Genomic DNA, 8,355 nt, shown 5'->3' on the forward strand with positions numbered 1-8,355 from the left:
CTTTGTTGTGTTCACTGATCTATCCCAAATGCCCAGAATACACCAGGCACATAGTAGGCATTATATAATGCAGCAGGTAAATATCTGTTAAATTGAACTAAACTGAAAAACATAAAAAAATGTGCAATGCATAAAACACTAAAGAAGTCAGCTTAAAGTTCCCGTCTCAGCTCTACAACATGGTCGTGGTGTTCCTTGTAACACACAAATGATCCTCAAGTTGGCTCCAATATCATACATTACACCTTTTCCTCTAACCAATCGTCGCCATCAGGAGCTGAGAATCAGAAGACGTTCCAGGGAGAAATGGTAAATTCAGTCCACCTGTTTTGATTGCTTTGCTTTTCTGGATGTTCACCTAGGACATATCTGCATATTCATCGTTGTTCAGGTAGAATGTAAATATTATTTAAAATTAAGGGTTCACATTTTTTAAAATTGGACTCCAAATACAATTTGACTAAATCAACCTCTCGTTTATTTCAAAATCACACCAGTTAAAATAAATAAATAAGAAGAGGAAAAGGATATGATCATAAGTGATTCCAGTATTATCATTGTAGTTCAAAATGCCTAGCGGTTGGGGCACCTGGGTGGCTCAGTCGGTTAAGCATCCAACTTTGACTCAGGTCATGATCTCGCGGTTCCTGAGTTCAAGCCCCGCGTTGGGCTCTGTGCTGACAGCTCAGAGCCTGGAGCCTGTTTCGGATTCTGTATCTCCCTCTCTCTCTGACCCTCCCCCGTTCATGCTGTCTCTCCCCGTCTCAAAAATAAATAAATATTTAAAAAAACAAAACAAACAAACAAACAAAAAACAAAATGCCTAGTGGCAATACGCTTTGAAAGTCTAAGGAAGTGGGAAGGAGAAAGCCTGGATTGTGGGCTTGGTTCCATCACCAGTTACCAGTAAGAGTTTAGCCAATCCTTGACCACCAGAATCTGAGCTTCCGGGCCTGCAAGGAGAAGGGTTTGAAGAGATGATCTCTAAAACCCTTAGCAATTTCCAAGATCCTGTGATTAGGTGAGCAAATCCCAGTCACTTAATTACTCCTTATTTAATCGTTTGTTTTCTTTAACAAACATACATTGGGCACCTTGGGAAGGGTCAGACACCATTAGCCCAGTCTGGTGTGACATTGGGGGAGGGGGGGGAGGGGCGAGACAAACTCCGCAGGGTCGGTTGATTTTAAAAGCTAGGGACCTCAGATACCTATGGAGACAGTGTATTTCTAAATTTGTCAGGCCTGAAGTCTTTTCTTCCTGGGTTAAGCTGGCTGCGCCTTCAGAGTACCCCGCTCTCAGCCAAGAAACAAGTTAAGTTGCACAAATGAGGAGCCCATCAGAATGGAATGGTTTAACCAGTGTTCTAGTAGGTTCCATCCGTCTCAACATTAAAAAAAAAAAAGTTATAAGATGGTCAGAAAGCTGGGCTGTGAAGACAGAAGGCTAACCAAATAGCCCCAGGTTTTACTGGGATCGTGCTTTAAAATTGTGCTTGCCAACACTTGACCCTGAGTCCGCACTACTTTCCTTGAGGACAAGAAACAGCTGAAAAATTAAATTCAATCAACTGAGGCTGGTGTGTTGTTAGTACACCGCCCACGAGGAATAAATATTATTACCCGAGACAGACGAAGATTTAAAAAAAGACACTGAAACTCTATTATATCGGGCAGTCCGCCTTTGGAAAGCACAGGAGATGGAGATCAAAGCCGCTTCCTCTCCAGCCACCTGCCCAGAAACTGCCAGAGCGCTGGCCCGACACCGACACCGACACGACGAGCGGGCACACGTCCGCCTCCTAACCCTGCAGGCGTCCCGAGGGACCCGGGTTGGGGTGGGGGCTCCCGGAGCGAGGCTGGGCGCGGGGGCCACGGCAGCCGACGGAGCGCCCTCCGCCAGCTCCACCAAGCGCAGCCCGAGAGCCCCGCCGCGCAGGATGCCTGGGTCAACTGAGCCCCGCGCCGCCGGGGAGCTGGGAGAAGAAAAGCCGAGGGGGCTCCGGGCGCCAGAGCCGCCGGCGGGAGGGTGCCCCTGGTGCAGCCCAGCGGGGCCGACCCCGGCGCCCCGCAGCCCGCCCAGGGCGCGCGAACCCCCTTCCGCCCGGCCCCGCCGCGTCCTCACCTCGCGTGGACCGCTGTATCCCGGGCCGTGGCGCGCGGACATGCCCCCGGGGCGCACCCACCCGGCCGTGTCCCTGCGCCGTGGCCCCCGTCCCGGGCCCCAGCCGCCACGGTCCGCGCTTCCGAGGAGGGGCGGGGAGTGCTCGGGGCGGAGGCGCCGGCGGGGCTGGGGCCGGGGGCCCCGCGGGCAGCGCGGGAGGAGGAGAAGAGAGCGGCCGGGAAGAGCCCAGCGCCCGGGTGCCGAAGCGCACGGGCAGGTTCAGCCCCCGCCGCGCCAGCTCCGCCGCGGACTCTGTCGGGCGGGCGAGAGGGGTTTATCACTGCCGCCCGCTCTGCGCGCCGCGGCTTGGCGCGGGGTGAGGGGCGCGGGGGCGGAGGGACGCCTGGCGGTTATGTAACGGGTCGGCCCGCTGTGTCCCGAGCCAGCTCGCTCCAGGACTGCCCTACCCTCCCCGGGGTCCGCCGTGACCCTTAGCAGCCTTGCGCGCCCCTGACCTAGGCAAGCAGAGAGGGCCCGGTGTTCTCAAACAGAACTTTTCCCTGCAGCGTCAGCGAGCAGGGTCTCCAGGGGAAAATCGAGGGCTCCCTTAGACCATCTGGCACGGATCTGTATTCTGCCGGCCAGCGCTTCCCATTTCACAGCACCGGAAACTGAGGCCATTCGGGGCCTTGTCTCTTGGAGTTACGTGGACCTGGATTCAAATCTCCTGAAAAGCTTGTGACCTTGCACAAGTTACTTAAGTCTCTGAGCCTCAAGTTTCTTCACCTGTGAAACAGGAATAATAATAGGGCCCACTTCCTGGGTTTGCCTAGAGGACCGAACGAAGGAGGTGCAGGTGCCCCGTGTCTAACTCGCCCCCAGTAGGCGTTACTGCTGTTGATTATGTTGCGGTTCGCCCAGGTCCTCAAACTTCGCCTTGAAGGCGGCCGTCTCAAAGGCCTGAAGAAGCAGCTTCCCGAGCTTGCTCAGAGGTACCTCCACGTAAGGCAGATTCTAGGCTAACCTTTCTGGAACTCACTCGGGCAGAAGCAGGTTCCAGCTGCCAGTCTGATTCCAGCTTCTTGGGCTCTACACCGTTGCTACTCAACAACATCGTTGTCATCTGGGAGCTTGCTAGAAATGCAAACCCGGCCCCTCTAAATCCTAATCTCCATCTTCACAAGCATCCCTAGGTCATTTAGTCGGTTTCAGGAAGTTTCAGAAAGAGTTGGAGTTTTTGGAAAATTTGAGAAGGGGACTGCAAAGTTACTGAGCAGTAGCCACACGGTACTTTAGGATATTTAAAAAACAGGCTAAGTCAAGTCCTTCCTCATTTTACCCTCTGGCTGTTTTGTTTCTTCTCCTTCCCGCAATCGCCTGCTCTTTATAAATCTGGACTGACGTCCCATTTTCAGTGCAAAAACCTCTGGGTTGCATCTAAGTAATGATTAGCGAATCTACGTCTAAAACACACCTAAGAATTAGAAAATATGGCTCGTAAAAGAATTCATTAGCATTGAAAATGGACTTCTAAACGTAGAGCGCTGGAGCGCCGGAGCTCTCATCTGTGAAGGTCTTTAGGTTCAAGGCTTGAGGGCTTTTGCATTTCAGAACATTGTTTTCAGTGGCAAATAAGGCCGATTCTCCATTTAAGTAATGTAGGACGACCAGTTCTTTTAAGAAGTTTTGGAGAATAGAAACAAACCTCACAGGCTTCCCTCTAACCAAAGTCATCACTTACAGAGAGGCTCTAGCAAAGCCGAAAGCATGCATTTTGTTTATTTCATTAAATGCTGTGTGTTTGGGTTTGTTTGTGATTCTTGGAATGTTCAGATTGGGTCTGCCCGAAGGTAGCTCTGGCAGAATGATTTCCGTCTTTTGCAAGTTGAGTAATTGCAGATTGTTGATGATGTGGAGGGTAATGCTGCAGGCAGGGCCTGATTCGGAAAGGTCACGCCCATCTGCCTACGCAGGGCGTTGAACGGGCTGATGCCATGCGGTTGGGATGGGCCGTGGGGAAGAAGGGAAGATGGAAAGAAGAAAGGAATCTCCTTTCTCAGAGGCTGGGGGTTTGGAGTAGCTGGGGAAGGAAGGGGAGGAGAAAGACCTGTGTGCTTGCCCTGGAATCCAACCAGGGAGGAAAGGAAAAAGGCAGCATTTTTTCCTAAACAGTGCTACCTAATAGAACGTTCCTCCGGGGTGGGAACGTTCTGCATTTGCACGGTCCATACAGCTCTGAAATGTGGCTTTTTACCACATTTCATAATTTTGATTACAATGTAATTGAAATGCATTAATACAAACGTAATTAAAATGTAATTACATTTTTAGTTAAAATTCAGAGGTCTCGTGCGTGTGTGCTTGTGTTTGAGTGTCAGTCTGTTGCACTAACCAAGTTTCAAGCGCTCCACACGAACACCGGACAGCATATCAAGCTTTTCCTCAGCGCAGAAAGTTTCAGTGTGCAGCAGGATTTTGAGGAGGGAGTGAGCCCCGGTATTCCAGCTGTCCCAAATCCTTGTCAGAACCTCATCTGGCCTACGGTGGGTGGAGGGGTTGATAATTAAACCAAGATCACTGAGTCCTCGTGAGGGTCAGAATGGGGTAATCCATACGATGTGCTGGACACAATTCCTGCCTATAGTAAACGTGCAAAAAAATCTTAACCAGTATAAGCATTAATAGTCATTTTACAGTAAAAAAAAAAAAAAGAAACAAAGCTGTTGCGGGGGCTGGGGGGACACATAGTACAACAGTTACATCCTTATTAGTCAATAACTTTTTGCTGGTGTGGTCAGCTGCTCTGGTACCACGGCTACCATTTATAGCTGCGCTCCAACCCCTCCCCTCCCCTCCCCTCTTCCCCCCTGCTCAGAGCTGGGCACTACCTGTACTATTCCAACCCCGGGGGCTCGGCATATTTGCTCCAACGCCTACCATTTGTGTCCAATAAGTAACAAGTGTGTTAACAAAACTCATACCGTGCCGTAGTTCAGGGGAATCAATTTTCAGTGGAGAGTCTCAGAAGCGTGACACCTTAGGGTACATCCGTTATGGAAAGAATTGTTTGTTCCTGTTATTTGGTCAAACAAGGATGTGTGGACTCAGCAGAGAGAAATGAGAACATTGGCTCCAGATAAGTAATATTTGGGGTGTCCACGTCAGACTGGAAGCTACCAGAAGCTTGGGGGTTGGGGCTGGCAGTCTGAGGCTTTTGCCTGAATGAAAGTTGAAAGTTTCTTTTCAGGGCTAACACAGATTCTAAGAATAATTACAAACAGCACAAAAAAGAAACAAGTATTACCTGCTGTCAGTTCTACCAATTAGTTATACAAATGATACATGGAATGGGATACAGGGAAATTCTTCCCAACACGCCAAGAAACACGACCTTCCCGAACTCCTATTCTTGGGCCTTCTTTAATAAAATCACACCCTGTGGGCAGCTTTCGGGTTCCACTTTCCTTGTTGTCTTCCTTGGTTCCTTTTCCTGCACTTCTTTTCTTACGGGCATTGTCTTAGAACTCAGCCCCAATTCCTCTGCTCTCTTCACTTAACCCATCTCCCAAGCCCCTCTTGTCATGCCTGTAGCCAACAGCTGCCTGTTCGAGGCAGTAAATTTCCGGTCCTGACCTCTGGGTCTTCTTGCCAGATCCCCAGGGGACGTTGTCACTTAACTTCTCCCCACCCCGCCACTTCCAACGTTGACCTGTCAGCAACTGGACTTATTAGGTACACGCTGCCATTAGTTGCCCCCAGACTTGCTGTTTTCTTCTCGTTGATGTCACCGCCCTGGTCTTTGGCGCTAAAATTCTCTCATGTCCCGTGACTTGAAGCCATGGAATGATTTTAACCCCTTTTTCTTCTTCATGGAGTCATGGTATAACTGAAAGACATTGAATTTGGCATCAAAAGACCTAAGTAAACACCCTGTTTTTTGCCACCCGTTGGCAGTGTGAACTTAGGAAATTTTCTTAACCCTCTTAAGCCTTGTGTTTCTCATCAATAAAATTAGACCAACGGTACCTGTCAAAAATTATGACTTGAGCTGCTACTTATCTTAACCTCTGCGCTAATTAGGTTAGACTCTCACTCTCCACACTAATTAGATTTTTGGACCTGATAATTCTTCATTGCGAGGCTGCCCTGTGCATTGAAGGATGTTCGGAAACAACCCTGGTCTCTACCCATCAGTTGTCGATAGTAACCTCCCTGGTCATGACCATCGCTATTGTCTGCAGACATTGCCAAATGTCCCCTGGGCAGGGGCAAAATTGCCTCCTGTTGGCACCCATAGGGTTAGAGGAATTCTGGGAGGAGCGTCAGTGCCTTCCCCTGCGGGTCTGTGAGGATTCCAGGAGACGATGTACAGGAAGCAGCCGGCACAGAGCCTGACTAGGTCAACATCTGCAGGACGTGGGTATCCGCTCACCCATGAGCTCTGTCAATGGACAGGTTTTCCAAAGATCACAGTTGAAAAACATTTTTAGAAAAAATTAATTTAGATTGTGTTGTTCTACATTATTCTATCCTAGAAAGTATTGCTTTTGAATTTAAGCAACAATAAAACAAATTTCTTATATTACATTTTCTTGGTGATTTTTGTTCTCTCCCTATCTATTCCCACTGCTCTCCAGACTCAGGTTCCCTTATGCGTAGTTTGCTACAACTAATAGCCTTCCATTAGGTTAGTGTTCCCTCACTCCTGCCCTTCTGGACACCGACCCCTCCCGATACGGCTTATGACCTGCGCTCTTTCTACTGGAAACTCTGGCTGTTCCTGTTTCCCCTATTTACTCTCGTTGAAGTGGAACTCCTCTGTTCGTTTGCCCAAGTTCTCTTCCATCCAGCCTTCCTACCCATCCTTCATTGTCATTGTCTCCCCCCCCCATGTCACCCTCTGTCATTGCCTCCTTCTTGTTCTATGAAGTCATCATGCACATTCCTGCCCCTGTTCTTTCACCCACACTTTTCCCCATACATGGACTTTTGCTTCCTCTATCTCTTCTGCCTTTATAGACTTGATAACATCCTTCCAGGCTCAGTTCAAATCCTAGCTTCTACTGATGTTTGTAACCTCCTTTGAAAGGCATCAAAAAAAAAAAAAAAAGATAGGTTGATGGTTGGATGGAGGGAGGGAGAGATGGATAGTCACATGCTAAAGCAATGTAGTAAAATGTTAATCTAGAATCGAGGAGCAGTGTATGTATAATTTTTCAACTTCTTCTGTTTGAAAATGGTCATAATAAAAATAAATGAGATAAAAATTTTAATTTTTTTTTTTTTAACGTTTATTTATTTTTGAGACAGAGAGAGACAGAGCATGAACGGGGGAGGGGCAGAGAGAGAGGGAGACACAGAATCGGAAGCAGGCTCCAGGCTCTGAGCCATCAGCCCAGAGCCCGACACGGGGCTCGAACTCACGGACTGCGAGATTGTGACCTGAGCTGAAGTCGGACACCCAACCAACTGAGCCACCCAGGCGCCCCAAAATTTTAAAAGATAAAACAAACATATCAAAGCCTTTCCGTCTAACCCATAGTAATCAAGAATTCAGACTCTGCTATTAGGTAGATCTGAGTTCAAAGCCAGCTCCACCTTTCGCTGGCTGGGGGGCCTTGAGGAAGTTCCGTAACAACTCAAAACTCCAGATTCTTCGTCTATAAAATTATATAACAACACCTTCCTTGTAGGACCGCTGTGAGGGTTAAGTGAGACACGTAACTCCTGAATTGCCTGGCACGGTTGCTGACACATAGTAAGTATTTGGCAAATGTTCGTGGAATTATTTACACTAAGAAGATTTGGAAACAACCTATCTGTTGATGAGAACGGGTAGAGAAAATGTGGTATCTTTTTATAAAATGGAATATTATTCAGCCATAAAAAAGGAAGTCCTGCCATTTGGAACAACGTGGATGAACCAGAAGGACATTATGCTATGTGAAATAAGCCAGACACAGAAAGACGATTACTGTATAATCTTACTTACACGTAGAATCTAAAATAGTCAAACTCACAGAAGCAGAGAGTCGTATGGCCGTTGCCATTCTCGGTGGTGGAAGAAATGGCAAAATGTTGGTCAAAGGATATAAGCTTTTACTTAGCGTGGTGACTATAGTTAATAGTGCTCTATTATATATCGGAATTTGCTGAATGAGTAGACCTTAAGTGCTCTCACCACACACACAAGAAAAGTAACTACGTGATGTGATGGATGCTTTCTTAGCTTGATTATGGTAATAATGTCAT

The 8,355-nt window shown here is 48.0% G+C and overlaps 1 protein-coding gene across 1 annotated transcript in view; it reads right to left on the reverse strand.

Annotated features, from left to right (window-relative positions):
* Window positions 1-2,232, reverse strand: part of SLC16A12 (solute carrier family 16 member 12) — an 80,328-nt gene extending 78,096 nt beyond the window's left edge. The window contains 1 exon segment of the mRNA XM_043596942.1: window positions 2,125-2,232. The gene's annotated coding sequence lies outside the window, so the exon portion shown is untranslated.
* Window positions 2,233-8,355: the final 6,123 nt, after the last annotated feature.

The sequence above is a fragment of the Prionailurus bengalensis genome, chromosome D2 (assembly GCF_016509475.1).
Source record: "Prionailurus bengalensis isolate Pbe53 chromosome D2, Fcat_Pben_1.1_paternal_pri, whole genome shotgun sequence".
NCBI classification, from domain to species: Eukaryota; Metazoa; Chordata; class Mammalia; order Carnivora; family Felidae; genus Prionailurus; species Prionailurus bengalensis.